Source organism: Antedon mediterranea, chromosome 5, assembly GCF_964355755.1.
Source record: "Antedon mediterranea chromosome 5, ecAntMedi1.1, whole genome shotgun sequence".
Lineage (NCBI taxonomy): Eukaryota > Metazoa > Echinodermata > Crinoidea > Comatulida > Antedonidae > Antedon > Antedon mediterranea.
In genome coordinates this window covers 29,852,611-29,870,868 of record NC_092674.1, presented here as the reverse complement: position 1 = coordinate 29,870,868, position 18,258 = coordinate 29,852,611, and the positions used below count along the sequence as shown (strand labels likewise).

Below are 18,258 nucleotides of genomic sequence, written 5' to 3'. Positions count from 1 at the left end.
GGCGTAGAGTGTATTGTTATTTTCAATGAATGCTCACACGTTGTAAAAGTTTTCGAAAAAATATCGTCTGGGTGGGCCACTCCCTTTTCGATAAAACTTCCTCAACACGGCGCTATTCTTTTTAAAACTTTGTAGGAAACTCGTGAATTTTAAATATATGCTTTCAACTGTCTGTTGCTAATTGTTTGATTTAATTTATGCCTTGCAACTTGCAGTATTTTCATCGCCTATCCTCCTTGTTGCATTTTGGCTAGGCAGCAGGTGGTTCATAAACCCGGAAGTAGGAAGCGGAAGTAAGGGATCGCCGTGCCTCGCCTCTTTCCCTCGTCCTACCATTTTTTAAAAATATTTTTAATTTCATACGTTTCCGTTATGAACGTTACTAATAAGTAAGCTACATTTTAAATTTATTCTTGAGGGTGTGGAGTCCAGTGTAATTAATATACAGGTAGTAGGGTAGCCTAACTTCCCTTTTGTTTGTCATAATGTTTTGTGAATGGGATTAGGCCTAGCCTTTACTAGGTTATGTAGCATAGATGTGTATATTATTACCAATTTATTGTTAATATTTCAGCTTTTTGCATTCGCTTCACCGTCTCAAATAACTACCAAAATGAGTGATAAACCAAATGTTGAGGAAGTAACAAAGTTCGACAAAACCAAGCTAAAGAAAACGGAAACACAAGAAAAGAATACACTACCAACTAAAGACAGTAAGTGGTTACTAAAATAATTTATCCGCTTTGAGAGGGTGGGGCATGGCAGGGGAGCGTAACAACCTTTCTAAAAAAAATTCACTTTTTATGCAAAAAAAGTTAGTAGACAATGGAGGAATCATTTTTAAAAAGTAACTAATTTGAATTATTTTCTCTTTCACAGCAATAGAGCAAGAAAAAGTCGCATAAATGTCTGTCCCAACTAGTTGTAATTTTCTAGCAAAACCTGTAGTTATACATTAGTTAAATTTATTTTCTATTAACATTTTTTCTATTCCAAAATCTCGATTTTTGTATCAATATGTTAGATTGGTGGCGTTAAAACACCAAATTGTAAATGCCAAAATATTCTTAGTGGGGGTTGTGGCAACAGCCCAAAGTCTCTTACTATGTTTGAGCTTCCCCCTCTGTAAATTAATTTGTTAATGCAATAGGTAAACCACTATGTTAATTAAGAATAGTTTGCATCATAAGAAGTCTTCCATGATTGTACACCAGTAATGTAATGCAGTTAGGTAATCGGGACAGACACTCTACAAAGATTGTGGATTCCAGATTGCCGGAGTGTTCCAGATTTTGGCAGTATACATCTCAAAGGAAATGCCGGCGGAGGATGGAATATGATCATGGAAATGGGAACAGCAAGATTGAAAACATCATGGACTAATAATTAATGCTTGTTTTGTTTGTGTTATGGACATTGCAAGAATTAAGAAAACCAATTATTCTATTGGTGGTTGCTGCTTCTTCTTCGGTTTAATCGATCAGTAATGATTGGTTTAAAAAGATTACATTGAGACATAGGTGAATAAAAAAAGCTGAATGCATCAAAATTGAAATAAATGTAGTTTTCTTTATTTAAAGATCTCCGTTTCTAACACTGTATGAGAGAGTGCACTACAAGACGCAGTCATTTTCAGTGATTTCCACTCTTTGAAACCAATTTTCAAAAAGTGGCTTTTGCACACGTTTCTTCAAATGTTTTTTTCGTGTCCAGTACACTAAATTGAAATTGTCCGTAACCTGTGATTCCAGCTCAAGTGAACATCATACGCCACCTTCTCAAAACATCCATGTATACCATCAACTGTTTGCGAACACCAGCAATTTTGCTGCTCCAGTAAATTGATTTGCCTAAACTTATTTACACAAGCAATCATCAGTATTTGATGTTTACATAGACAATTCAACCAACTAACCGATAAAGAGCAGCCTTCACTTAAATTTATCTGAATATTAACAGATATTCAATAAGGGGCTATGGGAATCAAAAGTACAAAATAACAGGTTGTTGGGTACCAGTCAATCAAATAAAAGTATTTTTATAAAAAATAAATGCTCAATTGGTTTTGTCGTATATTAATCTCAATGCACAGTAAATTAATTGTAAAGTACTGTATCTTTCGGGTGGGCATCTCGATTACTAAGCTGGAGTTACAAAAAAGACCACTGTACTTGGAAAATCCATTAAATGTATCCTGAATTACTTGGGAACTACAGTTTTGTCCATGTACACACGCCCCATTAATTGCATACAATCAAATAATAGGATGCTGAGCTCTGGATATCAAAGGGTTTATCTGTGGCCGCTTAACAGACACTGCTCACCACAGAGAATATGTTCTTGGTACAGTACTGTTGGTATTTGTCTCAGCCAGACATAAGATCAAAGGACTGTTACGAGTTCCTATCTTGGCAAGGCAAGCTCAGTGACCTGTTGTTAGATTGCATTCATACTGCATCAGCTGATTTTGTTTTAGCATGAACTAATAATGACACCTGTCTCACCTGAGAAGTTCTCATGGTTTTGACAAGGCTAAAGTGATAAATTTATTGTATGAATAACACCAGATTATTGACTAATTTTAGAAATATATAATACAATTTTAAACTGAAAATTTTTGTTGTGAATGAATGCAAGAACCTTGAATTCTAAACGTGTATCGCTAAAAAGTGTTCACATTAAATTACGTCAATTCAATAAACAAATTAAATAAACATCAAATGCCATACACATACAGTAATACAGAGCATAAAATGAAGACCAACATAGCATTGCTTATAATACCAATCCTGTCCTGTCCTGTCCAATCCTGTTCATACCAATCCTGTCCAATCATGTTCATACCAATCCTGTCTACTATTCTGTTTTATATTATTCTAGGCTTCTCATAACTTTTTAAGAACTTGTGATAAAAAAAACCATGTTAATTGCTAAAATAAAGATCATATTTTCCTTATTTTTTAAAAAATAATAGTATGATTCATGCTTTCGTATTGTTATTCTTAGCAGCTGATGTCTCACCACCTCCTACTGCTGCCTAAATATGGCAGCAGCCCATTTGCTTTAACATTCCATATATTTATCGTCATAAAGAATTTTGAAATTAATCTAAAAATAGGTTAGATATTGAAATGATATTTATTCTATTTAAACATGGTATTTGAATGTCTGCAAAGGTAGTTTTAATTTGTTTCACAAGGAAAATAAAACGAATAGTGTTTGAAAACTTAAGGAAGTATTTTCCTTGGAAATGGCAGGGATGTGTAAATATAAAATGTCTATAAATTAAAACCGGAAACTGCTCCATTACCTGAAACTTGAAAGTACGTACGTAAGCCTCTCATATCGGTTTACAAAGTACTGTAGTACAACTACTACCACTACCACTGAACATTGCTTACCATTCCTAGAGGTATGGGTTCAACTCCCTATGTTGTCATTCACAGTAAAATACGTCATCTTATTATTTTTGAGTACATAAAAAATTTAGCCAGCTGTGTTTCATATTAAGGATGATAAAAAAACTAAAAATATAAAGTCAGAAAATTCCACAGCAATTTTGAAACTTCAACCATACTTTTAGAAACCTAGAACCAAAAATGTTCGGACACCCCTGGATATTAAGGTACCATTTAAAACCCTGGAGATGTTGTTATACAATGTATTGTTATTATAGCCAGTTTATTATTTCCAGTTGGCCTATTGTTTATTCAATGTCTTTCAATATAAATAGATTTTTTTGGCTTTGTTACAACATTTAAAACTTCAAAGCCAACAGACCACAAAATGGATAGGATTCAAACCCTTTTTGGGGATCTGGTCCTTGGTTGGTACCATAATAATACTTTTGTTGTTGTTGGTTTATGTTGTTAAACATTAATTAAAGCCACTAGTCCTACGTTTTTTCAACCTATTTTAAGGTCATTCACTACATTTTATGTAAAAATAGGTACTATATGGACCTATTGCATCTTTAAACGGTGAAAAATATGTTGATTCTAATAATCTAAACTAAGCGGCATGCTATAAATACGAGAATACCATGCTAATACTTTTGTTTTTGTTGCATTTGAAAATGTGTCTTTCAACATTAATGTGTCTGTAGACATTTTATATTTACACATCCCTGCCATTCAAATTTTATTTAACTATTATGAATTAGAAAAACATAATGTATTGCATTACGGCGCTTCATATCCAAAATAAAACTGGAACAGATTTTAATGTCTTTTTTTAATGTGGAAAGAAAAACCATCAAGGAAATTGAACATTGAGTAAAAGGAAACATTGTAGTCAAAACACATTAACAGTGTCAGCAGAAAAACAATGTGATATTTTATATGATAGAAGAAAGTGTAGGTATATTTTTGTAATTTCACTTACCGTATCTAAATCTAGCCTTGTCTACACTATCAAAAATGTGCCTGTATATTGGACATGATGATGTCATATCACTACTATATTTGGGCATAACTACCATATTTGGGCATATCATACTTTTTTTGGCAAACTAGTTTGATAGGGTAGACAGAGCTTTACATCAGTCAGGAGTTTTACATCTTTTTAAATTAAAAAAATCAATAGATATCCTTGACAACCAAAAATATGGTCCATCATTTTTATTACATTCTTTATAGGCATTTCTAAAACTTAGATAGATTTATAATTTATATTTTTACCTGTGCTACAGTTAAAGAAAATGATAACATTTTCGTGGAATTCTCAAGCAATTATTTCCTGGTTTGAATTTGGCGTAGAGAAAAATTAGCGATTTAACGGTCATTTAAGAATCTTCATAGATCGGCTGCAAGAAACTAGGACAAGTTTGAATCACGCCACCCACAAGAAGCCAGTTTGATCTCGGGAAAGGTCATCCTCAAGTCCTACTAATAACATGGCTTATTCTTGTCCGTTGGGATAACACCATCGCTGCCATCATCAACTGTATAAAGATAATAATGAAATAAACACCAATTATTTTATGAGTCATAAGTCATCAGAATTAATGTTTGCTCATTGAAGTTAATCGTGTATATTTTACAAAGGGCTGTGACAAATAAGATTGCAAGTTCTTAAGCCCATACAAAAAAGTTGTTTGATAGTCTATGACTCTGATGGAGTTTTGACTTAATATTAATAAAAAGATAAATATTTTGGCACATATGGCGTTCCGTAGGTACACTATTTGAGCTTGTAAAAATCGAAACACCGACTGTACTAAAATAAAAAAGACAATAACTGCAAGTCTAGATGATGCACTTCTTTCTGAAGAGGACCATGTAGTATGAGAACAGATATTCCCCTCACTTTGAGTCACACTATTCAAGAGACACCCTTATTTCAGGGAACACTTTCCGATTAAACAAACAAGGGGAATAAGTATATATTTTAGCACTATATGGCCAACCTCTATTCAAGGGACACCCCTATTACGGAGGACACTTTATTGGGTCCTGAAGGTGTCCCCTTAACAGGGGTGTTCTACTGTGAATATACCATAGGCTGACTCAGGAGGAGCCTAACCAGTCACAATATGGTACATAGTGTTATACATAATGCAAATTCCCTTTAGACTCAAACAATATGAAATGTTATTTACACGACATGTTTTATGGATGTAGGTAATTGAATATTGAATAACTTCATTAAATACACATATTTTCACACTATGAACTAAACTAAAAAATGTAATAACATTTTTTTAATCAGTTAATGGTTTTATGTTTTGCTGATATGATAGACAAGTGACATGCATTGTTGAATTCTGTTATTTTCACTAAAATACTGTAAATTAATTAAACAAAATTTTCAATCCAACAGTTTTTGTGCTTTTTTTAATGTACAGTATCACTCCTTTGATGGCCAAAAAAAGTGGAATTTATCGGGAATTTTGGTGCAGCAGAAAAACACCCGATTAATAAAGTTCAAGCTGTGGTTTGCCACATCTTAATAATTTCCTTGTACATTTACCCACAGGTTCCCTAAAACCATAATTATTTTTCTCCAATCATTGAACAATAATGACAAAACAATACTGTACTTCAAGTTGTTACCATTGGCAAGTGTTAGAATGCATTCAGTTGACCACATCACAAATGCTACAGCTGTTTTCACTGATTGTCAAGAGGCCTATTGATTTAACAGAAGCAACATTGATCTGCAATGCATCATAATTTATTACAGTCAACTCTCCCAATACAGGACTTTTCATAAGGTCTAAAAGGTCCCAAATTCTATTTTGTAACCATTGAAAAAGAAGAAAAGACATTCCGAGGCATTGGGAGAATTGACTGTACAATTTACATATTAATGATTAATAACTACTGTACTGCAGTGAGGCATGGGGGGGGGGAGGGGAATGGGGATGAGCCAGTGGCGTATCCAGTGGGGGGCCCCGGCCCCCCCTGATTTTGTTTCCGTCGGCACATCATCGCGGCCGTCGGCAAACAAAGGTGCCGGGGAAAAAAATAAACTATTTATTCTGACAATAATTGAACTGTAAACATAATTCTTTTGAGTGTTTGTTTATTTACATATCATATCATTGATCCCTTCAGATCAAATATTTTTTATTTTCATTACATCTAACAAAAACAGGTAAAAAATGTGAGCCTCTCATGACCTGGGATTTGTATGTCTTCCTACGCTAAGATTATATAGTTCCACATGCCATGTGCTTTTTTGTCTAAGATATATTTATTATAAGTGCCAAAAACCCGTTTTTTTTCTCGATATGAGGCCTTTATTATTCAAAATTTTTAAAGAAAAAGCACATATACCAAAAAATATCTATGTATTTCATTTTTGGAACAGAATATTCCGTGAGGCTCAACTACAAAACCACCATTTTGTGATATGATGTCATCGTAAGCCAATCAAAGCTGAGCTTTCTCGCGATTGGCATTGCTCACGGGTGAATGATTTTGAATTCTAGCTGATTTGATTGGTGGATGTGAATCACCCGCAGCGGAATGTTTTCTCTCGCGCGTGTAGCATGAATCTCTCTGATCGTTACTACACAAAGTTAGAGCAATGAATTTGCCCGAATTCCGTTAAGTAAACAACTTTATATATTTTATAAGCATTTAATAACATGTTTTATTGATATTTCCAATGGTGATATATAAAATAAATTACTAAAAAACGTAATTATATGTAAATATTTTAACCAAAAATGGCGTAGTTAATAGAATTGTCGACTGAGGCCGCAAATTGTTTTACTTCTTTCGTGGCTAAAAACGATCATTTTCGGCGATGTTTTAGACCCTATATTTCGAAAACTACAAGTCAGATTTTCCTAATTCTTTCTTTATTGTAATATGAATACAACATACTAACAGATAATGTTGGTTTGGTTTTAATTTTGCATCGTTATCCCATATAAGACAATATGACTATGTAATCCTAGAACATATATTGATCAGAGACGTCGTGTATGTACAGATAATGACACCAATTTTGTCGGCAAATTGGCAATTCCCGGCCCCGCCAACTTCAAAATCCTGGATACGCCACTGGGGATGACTTGGGGAAGGGCCAATATGGTAAGAAATTCTCATGGGAAGGTCCAAGGGATTCCCCTAATTTTGATTACAAAGATTACAACAATGCAAAAGATAGGAAATTAGGTTAAGCTCATCACTTAATTTGACAAGCACACACTCCTACTACCCCCATCCCCTTTATTTCAAAATCTTGGATCTGCCACTGCTACCAGTAACCAATCAGCTAAAGATGGTTTTTAAAATGGAAGAAAACAATCTAGATGCTGTACACTACAGTTGCAATATTTGTAATGCCAATTTTTGTTTTTTTAACAGAGGAATTGTGACTTTACTCCATGCAATAACAGTGCAATAGTTAAATTATTTATGCTGAAACTGGAAACACCTCAACAACAAAAAAACCACTGCAGCAGCATCTTTGATCTTGGCTAGCTGTAATATCAACCTGTTGAAAATACAGTTAGGGTTCATCTCAACATATCAGGAAGTGGAACGAAAAAAATGTTTTTTAAAATGTTACCTGTTCAACAAAAAGTGTAAGAACAGCATATGGAGGGTGAAAACTGCAAATCTAGAAAACTAAGACATGCGATATAGCTTAGTTAGAAAACTAAGATACATACCATGGCATTGGTCTAATGGTAGAGTGCCAGCTTATAAAGCAGAAAAGACTCAGTTCTATTCCCAGTTGATGGTAGCATTCAATAATGCTTCCCATCTTTTAACATATCACATGATTAAAGACATTAAACCTGTGATGTTGTTTATGTTATAAATTCTGCAGACATGTAATTTTGATAAATGTGTCTTTCAAGCAGGTACAGTACACCTACTTTAGAGAGAGGGATTAAATATATCTTTATATTACATAGCCTATGTAAATACGCGAACGTGATTGGTTGAAACTGCATCACATGACTACCGCTGCGAGGATCGTAAATCGTATATATCCTCGAGAACGATGATATTGACTGTGTAATTTTCGCGTAATTATCGTGTCCCCTGTCATTAAACATATAGATTCTCGAGTACGATGATATTGACTGTGTAATTTTCGTGTGCCAACACTCGCGTTGCCGATAAATAAACAAAAGTCATCTACTCGATCTTGAACTCGGGTGGAATTGTCACTCCATCGCAAGACAACGCTCCAACCGCTGCGCCATGTAGCTTGCTTGAAGAAATTAATCATCTAAACTATTTAAACTATGCATACATAGCGCCCTCATTTGTTATTAGTCCACCCTAAATGTGATGAAACACCGTTTGTGATTGGTCAATACTCACGGTAGTAACTTAGCAACTAGTACGCGCTGAACATCCGGTGATTCGGCTCCTCGAAGATCGAGAAGAAGACGAATTGTTTATTCGGCCTAGGCCTACCTGATTATAATATTATTATTTTTAATAGGCTTATTGATGGAAATTCTTCTGTTAATTTCAACGACCTAGGCCTAAGTGAATATTTTATTGCCAAGGAATCATTAATTAGTAATTATCTGTATATTATTCTTCGCAAGGTAAGGTGTCTAGGCAGGCTTGTTTAAATACAATACAAATACTATAGGAAGGAGGCCTAGCCTAGCTTCACCCAACCCAGCAGACTTGTTCTTGGCTATATAATATAACAGATATTGCCTTTTATATCGGTTAAATATAAGATTTGACATCCCCTCGGGAATGATATTAAGTTCTCGGGGAATATATATTTCCCTCAGCTGGCGCTTCGGGAAATATATATTCCCTCGAACTTAATATCATTCCCTCGGGGATGTCAAATCTTATATTTAACCTCTAAGCAGTCAATATCTGTATAATACATGTATAAGGAAGCAAATATCATCTAATTTAGAAAATGAAAATAATAAAGTGAGTGTAGTCATGAGTACAGATGAGGCAGTGAGTTTAACCATGGTTTAACCTTTAATATTTGTTTACTTTACACAAATATAATTAAATATTGAGTAAAGATAAGCCACATACATAATGATATATGTATATTATTCATATGTATTCAATTCAATTTCTTTTATTTTTTAAAAATGTCATCCATTTCAACAAACATACAAAAAGAGAAAGAAAATCAAAATTAGATTTTGTACAGAATACTGTATATTTATAAATACTGTATGTATGTAGCAAAAAGTAAAAACAGAATATTCATATAGTATTAGTAGCATACATACTTTTTAGAATAAAAAAGTTATTATAACCACAATATCTAAAGTAAGCCAAAGGATTTACTGAATTTCCAGGTTTTTAAGTAACTTTGTTAATATTTAAAGATCAAAGAATCTTAAAAAATTCATACTATCCTTTTAAAGAATTACCAGTGTACTGTATTTAAGTAACTTTGTTTAAATAATCAATGACGACAACAATGATATTCTGTTCTCTACAGTGTACACTATAAATATTGATTTACTGTACTATGATGTACCATTTCCTTATAAATAATATACAATTCCTTCCATATGATTTTTATTTTTTTTTGGGTAAAATAAATTGTATTATATTTTGTTGAGTCTCCAAATAAATTTTAAAAAAGATGAATATAAATAAAAAAAATTTCTTTCCAGTCGTAGATATGTGATGCTAGTATAATAAAAATATTATTCTTATAGTGTCTTTTGTTGGCATAATTTATTCAAAAAAAAAAATTAACAATAATTTTTGTCTTGTCCATATCTCATTGTCTTCTTTGCATTACATAGACAGCTGTGTAGGGTGGTGGTATCGGTATAATATAATAGCAGTTATACTATGTATTCTTAAGAAAACAAAGCTTTTATTTTTTATGATTTTTTTATGTGAAAATTGAAGATCTTTAATAATAACCCCTCCTTTGGGACACCTCCATTCAGGGGACACTTCTAGAATGGACAGCATCCTGTGGAACGAATGAGGGGCAATATACAAATCCTTATTCAGGGGTAACTTCTATTAAATGGAACAATATACTGTAAAAAGAACAAGGGGTAATATATACAATTTAGTCAAACCCTATTCAGGTACACACCCCTTTTAAGCGGACACTGTGTGGGGTCCCAAAGGTGTAATCGCATTATTAGAATGTACTGCATTTACAAATAAAATACTACTTTATGTCATTTTACATCTATATTCTTATGACTTCAATTTTCTGGTATAATTGTCACTCCACTTTCAGAGTGACATCATATTGCTCATTGGCCATAGGCTCATAAATTGAACCCTGTAAAGTTTATGTACATTTTATTCAATACCACAATTGACTTTTTTCATTGTGAATCCATGCATAGCTTCCTTTTATTCCTGCAATATTATATCTTCCTCTTCCTGAATCTACCTTGCGATCAAACTACACCTTCCATCCGTCCAATCACAACGTTCCACTTAGCAGGAAGTAGAGGAGTAGTAACACACACCTTTTTTACACTGGTGGTAAGCCAAATAATCCTAGGCCTTATAGAACACGAGCAATTTCATCAATAATTGTATACCATTATTAATATTAAGGCCACTATATAATCCCATGCCCATATTTGCTACCTAGATAGATGTTGTACCGGTAAGCCAAAATAATACACTTACCACATTATTTATAACCAGTTTGTCTCTATCCAATTTAATCAACAACACCCAAAAAATAAAATTGATTAATAAAATTGAATACCCACAGACTCACCTCAAAAGTTTTAATTTATAAGGGCAAAAGTTGCTAAAAATGGACCATAATAATTGATAGTGTACAGTAATAATATTTTATTAACAGTCTCCAATCAAGTACAAAATTAATATTGATATTGATGGTCTGAAATCAAGATCAGGGGGATTGCAGGCAAAATGATGATTTAGAACATCAGTGGCGGATTCTGGATTTTGAAATAGGGGGGTGGAGGGAGGGTCGAAAATTAGTGAAATGAAGTGCTGACCTTGATGTCCTATCTTTTGCATTACAATTTGTGAAATATAGAGGGGGGCCCGGGCTGGCTGGGCCCCACCTTGAATCCACCTCTGAACATAATGTGTTGGGCACAAGCCTGGCTGGGAATGTTAACATAAGGTTTTAGTTACTCACATACTTTATGAAAAGCTAACAATATTAAGATACAGCAACAATTAAACTGAAACAACTGACAAGTAGTTACTATTCTAGTTTAACAAATGAAAATAAAAATAGATTATATTATAGCAGTAGAACTTCCATTTAGACAACATTAATTATTGATGCAATTGTGATGGTACACAACTGAAACTAATACTACTTAAGGCCAATTTACACAGATGAGTGGTAATGGTAATAAAAATATAGAATCTATGTTATTCCTATGATCATCTACACACAACGTAATACAGATAGATACAGAATTTATGTGGGACAAAATTAAGCTACGCAGTTTTTCAAATACTAATCAATCAGAGCTAATCAATTAGTTAATCAAAGTTAAACAATCAACCAATCAAAGTTAACCATCAAAGTTAATCAATTAAAGTTAACTAATCAATTAAGTTAACAAAATTAACCAATCAAAGTTAATCAATCAAATCAAATTACAGTATGTATAATCAACCAATCAAAATCAACAATTGAGTAAACTAATCGATGTAATTATTCAGTCAATATTAAAAAATTTATTGATTTAATCTAATCTGCCATCAATCAATAAATTAATCACTTTATAAACCAATCAATCAATAAACCAACCAATCAATACATAAACTAATCAATCGATCAATAAACCAACAAATCATTCAGTCATTCCAAAATAGACAATGGAATGAATTACACTACACTCTTACTTCCTGCTACAAACACTGGATGATAATACCCATGGTAGGCCTTGCATTAGTGTACTGTCATTTGCTGATCTATCATCATTGTCACTATTTAGCCTATAAATAGACTGACAATTGATTACAACATGTTGCAATGGGTATATCATTGATACAATGAAATGTATTCACTTATTACTACAATGGGTCATATGATTGGTAGGGTAACAATCTTAATATCTTACGACAAACAGAAGGGCTATTGCAAGGATCAGTGAGGTGATCCTCAATGCTATACTATACCATAATAATAGGACACTATCATGGCCCAATAAAGTGTCCCTATAATAGGGGGTTAGATATAGCATGAAGACATCAAATAGCTTCATCATAGCTGTCGTCTTAAACACATATTCACCTGTTCGTTTCATATGAAAGTGTCAACTTAATAGGGGTATCAACTTAATAGGGGTGTCAACTTAATAGGGGTGTCAACTTAATAGGGGTGTCAACTTAATAGGGGTGTCAACTTAATAGGGGTGTCAACTTAATAGGGGTGTCAACTTAATAGGGTGTCAACTTAATAGGGGTGTCAACTTAATAGGGGTGTCAACTTAATAGGGGTGTCAACTTAATAGGGTGTCAACTTAATAGGGCGTCAACTCAATAGGGGCATCAACTTAATAGGGGTGTCAACTTAATAGGGCGTGAACTTAATAGGGGTGTCAACTTAATAGGTGTGTCCACTGAAAAGGGTGTCAACTTATAAATAGGGTGTCAACTTAAAAGGTGTGTCCACTGAAAAGGTGTGTCCCAAAGGAGGATTCTAAATATGTATTTATTAATATCATATGAGTGACACTTTGTTGGATATGAGTAGGTGAGCTGCTGTGTTAGAAGGAAATAAAATAATTTTTGATAGGAATGTTGCCTTTTACAGTAACTTATTGTAATACAGTACTTGTTGTATTCATGATTATAGTAAGGTTATTAATTAGGTAATACTTCCTTAATAGATATACTTTGTCAGACGGAAGAAAAGGTAAATCAAAATTCAACATTATTGCTAAATCTTCATCCTTCATTCATTGACCCTGTAGTGTTCGTCCACAAATTATTTTTCATCAAAGAATGTAACACATCAAAATTTTGTGCTGAAAAAAAAATTTTCAGGGATAATCTTAAAAAATCTGAAAATAAAATATTACAGTATATTTCTATAGGGAAAAGCTGCAGAGACAGGAATGTTTTATACATTATTATATCTCTCTACCCTTCTACCTACATTTAATCCTGTAGTTTTATAAATATGAGTAAATCATATAATTCATTCAAACATTTTCGCTTTGATTTTTATGGTAGGATATAAAACTAGAAACCACTACTGAAAATAATGATACTTAACACTTATGAGGCAGTTCCAAGAAACTGATGTTGGCATGGTAACAATTTCACAGTTAATAGTCTAATATGGACAAGTGTCTGGTTACTAAAGAAGTTGAAAATAAATCGTGGCAATTGCTTTAAAAAATATCAGCATAAGTTTGTTGGTGACATGAGTATTTATTTTTAGGAATCAGAAAATTAAAGAGAAGAATCAGTGGAAGGAAAGAAGGTGTGCCTAACTGACTCCGATATCAAATGCCAATTGTTTTAGGCCTATCATTATAATATACTGCAGATACTGTAGATGAGGCTTAATATTAATCCAGAAACCAGGAAGTCAGAAATAAATCTAAAAGTCAAAGGTTACATAAAAAGCTCTGTACTGCATGTGTAAATTACAGAACCATGCAAATTTTACATACTATTTTAACCTCAGAAAAAAGTTTAGATTTTGTTTTGTTCATCAAGAAAGCGTACAGTAGATAAAGAATCAGACAGAGAGAATAACCAAAACAACAGGGAAACAGAGATAATTTAAAATGTAAAACATTTGTTTTCCACATAAATTACATAAATATAAACATTAATACGATATTTTAATTACTGATAATTTTTTTTACTGTGATGAAATACTGATTATATAATGTATAATCTAATAGGCTATTAGTGTTATTATTACAAGGAAACCGCAGTTTTATGTTTATGCTAGCAATTCCCTGATCACAGTCGTTCACAAGTTTCTTTGTACTCTAGTGTTCAACAAAAAATTTTTCAGTATGCTGAGAATTTCGTGAGTTAATTCAGTCTATATGAACTCTGTGTGCTCAACTGGGTATAGGATATGGTGTGATCCTGGTGTAGGCTTGTTACCAAACAGTTTTTAGATGGGTGAGAACCTTCCATTGGTCAACTCTGTATGGTTGGCATGATCTAGATCACATACCAGTTTGGGAATTACAAGAGTGGTCAAGATTTCTATTTTGCTGGTTTTTAGCCAAAATGATGACATTTTAGGTCTTCTTCCACATTTGTATCATGATTAAAGGCCTTTATAAACATTATAAACATTACCTGTTCTGTACAACATGTTTTTTACACGACAGACCTTTGTTCGTACTACCACTATGGAGTAATAATTACTCCATATGGTCCTACAATTTTGAGCTCAATCTAAATTTTTTTACATAATAGTTTCTCTCTGTGTAAGAGTTTATCATCCACTTTCTGCGTTCAATACATACTTGGCATTTATTATACAGATTGCAGGTACCGGTAGAGAAATTGATATTGTAAAGAGTATTCAAAACATTCCACTTGCACAAGCATCATAGAAAGGGTATTGTAAATTGTGTTTAGTTAGTTGCTGTATACAGTATTCAACAACTTTAAAAGCATAGCTTTAATCCTTTTGATCATTGATTTAGGATTTGTGTTTTGATTCCAATTGAGGAACACAAATCACAAGGCAACCAGGAAGAAGGAAATTAAAATTGTATGAATGAAAGTAACCACAAGATTTAAACTGATAAATATATTATATTTATTTCCTTCTTTGAGGAGAGATAGAGTACTACTACTAGTGGGTGTCGGTACCTGTGGGTATCGGTACCTGTGGTTATTGATGGTACCTGTACTTGGGTATCGGTACCTGTACTTGATCGGTACCTGTAGGTATGGGTACCTGTGTTTATTGATGGTACCTGTACTTGGGTATTGGTACCTGTGGGTATTGGCAGAGAGTGGTGCCATCTACCCTATTTAAAAAAAGCAGGCATTGGGTGTGCCAATTCTGCCCTGCCTCTGTTGTTCAAAGGAATTCTTCCGAGGTGAAAATGAGAATTATAAAATTTAAAAACTGTGAAATCATTTCATGGGGATAGGAACACATTCTACACCAGTCTAGTTTGTAAAGCCATAATCAGTTTTCTGCTGAAAACAAATGATTTCACTAGTTCCTGTTTTTATTGTCAAATAATAAGCGATTGTTCATTGGCACAGAAACAAGACTTAGCAAATAAAAGGGGACTTAACGTCTTACTATGCCACAATAAATCATGCCATTTTAAGATTATCATAAAAACTGAGACTAAAAACTTCATCAAATATTTGATTGTAAACAGAATACCAGGATAAAGTGTTTACAATAACTACAAGTGATGCTAAATATTTATGATAAGATTACGGGTAGGTCATATTAATTAATGCAGGTCTTAATCGTGTAAACTGACCGATAACGCTTTGAGTCTTTGAAACTGAGTTTCAAATCAAACAAATTTGTTGAGTTTGACAAATATAGAGCGACTTTACTCTATGGATAAATGGATTAGAACGCGTACAAAGAAAAACAAATAGATACAATTGGTTGACTTAGAGAGATCCCTGGTTGACTTACAAGATTTTGTAACAATTTAAAACACACATTCACTTTTGAAAGCAAGGATGTGTGATTGTTTGCGTTTGTGTTGCCAGTTGCATAAACTGCTACAGTATTATCATGAGCAATCTCAGCAGGGACGGATTCAAGGGGGGGGGGGGGCAGTCTGCCCAAGCCCTCTTCTAAATTTCACAAATTCTAATGCAAAAGATAGAAATTATATTGAACACTTCATTTCACTACTTTTCAGATCGTGGATCGCCACTGGTCAATGCAATTGTTTAGCATTGAAGGGCCCCTTAGTGCTAAACCATAGGACTTTGTCCCCTACAGTACGTTATTATACTGTACCTCTTTGTGAGCCTTGAGACCTACCTAACTGCATACATTTTAACACACTGCTATTCGATTTAATGCAATATACTGGGATATTAATATTATTGCTTGAGCGTGGCTTAACCCATGGAACCCTGTTTCCTGCTTCAGTGCATACCAACAACACTTGTACAGTAACTTACAGGGCATGTTAGATTAGAATAGCAGCACTGTTTATAAGAAAAACATCTAAATGGGTATAAGTAAATAACTTCCACAATATATAGTCTTACAGGGGGTGTACTGGAGGGATACTAAAGGCATTGTAGATAGTTTCTATATAAAGAAAATCCAAGGAAACAGAATGTAATGGAAGATGGCAATATAATATATAAATTTTAAAAAAATGATATCAGCAAAAATACTATTAAAGGCTTTTCCTACAATAAATTAAATTTAAAAAAATACCTATTTAGCCAACTCCCTTCAGCCAGACACATAAGTTGTTTGTAGTATGGTTTTAGTCAAGGTCAACACTGATTGGAGCAAGATGGTTTGGGGTTTGACATCAATGCTATTCAGCTGGATGAATTAAAACCACATCAAAAGGTGCATTGTCCTCCTCTAAATTAATCGTAAACATCTATTCAAAATTAACATTGCTCAAGTTTTAAATCATGGCTAACTTTAGACTGTCTTTCTGTATAGTAAACTACATGGTAACATTTTATTATTTTCATCAAATTAAATCACATCATTATTATCTATCATGGTCAAACATGTTTACTATTTAATTTAATCCCTACATTGAATCTTTGGAGATGGATTTATGTTATGAAAAAGAATGCATATAGTATCTGTACATTTTACAACAACAATATATGAAACCATATCTGGAATTCTTCGAATAGACGTAATAGAAAGTAAAGAAAAGACAAAATAGTTAAACTTTTTTATTTATTCGACTTCTCACTAACTCAGTTAGTGAACGATCTGGACCAACAGGTGGTAAAAACCTCTAAAACGGTCCAGTCCCAATTTGCACAGTGGCTGTGTGTGACAGTGGCTGTGTTTGTGTGGACTAGTACACCGGGGTAACCCCCTACTCGTCTCGAAAGATGTACTAGGTTCTTTAAAGTGCGCATGAGCTATGTGTACACTGGACCTACGGTTTATAGTCCTTATCCGAGAAGACTCGTTCTACCACCAGAACCATGGGGCGAGTGAGCCTCGAACCCTTGCCAATGTTATGGCTACGTAATTACGGTTCCACTGTCTTAACCGCTCGGCCACTCACTCGCTAAACAAGAGATAAAGATCACAAATTAATTGTTTACATCTGTTGTGGTTTGGATGATGTAGTGTACTTGTTCTTAATATTGTTCTAAACATTTGTTCTAATATAAAATTGATGATGGCGGAACTCTTTTTGTTGAATACAAAATTAATTACATGAAGACCAGACTGACCCTATCTGGATGGTGTACCACTTTACTTGAGAATCTCTCTAAAATTAGTAGCAGGCTTACACCTCAGGTATGTTAAACTTCTATTTACGGGGTAGCTGAATAAGAAAGCGTTCTATAGAAATTAATTTACTATGCTGCCGTACACGGTCACTTCATATAGTGTTGTTTTTGTAATATTGTTGTACACTGCACAGTGTTGTTATCTTACCTGTAGTGCTGTAATGTTTTTGTTTTGCTAACCTTGCTGTGGAGCCTAAGTAGCTCTAAACAGATAATAACAAAACAGCAAAATCACTGAGTAGTGCAAAGAGAGAATAGAAAATTGTGCGGTGGAACATTACAACCTGTACTGTGCAGATTCAAATGTTCTACAATATTGAATACACTTGCAGGACCAACCCACTTCTATCATGTTGTGACTTTTACAAGAATTAATGAATTTCATGAAAATGGA

General features: G+C 33.6%; 1 long non-coding RNA gene across 1 annotated transcript; it reads right to left on the bottom strand.

The window, feature by feature from the left end:
* Window positions 1–4,365: 4,365 nt before the first annotated feature.
* LOC140050372 (uncharacterized) lies at window positions 4,366–18,141 on the bottom strand. Its single transcript, XR_011845389.1, has 3 exons — window positions 18,013–18,141; window positions 16,804–16,978; window positions 4,366–4,942 (listed from the first exon to the last, which is right to left on the bottom strand). It is a non-coding gene; the product is annotated as an uncharacterized lncRNA (long non-coding RNA).
* Between the last annotated feature and the right edge of the window lie 117 nt (window positions 18,142–18,258).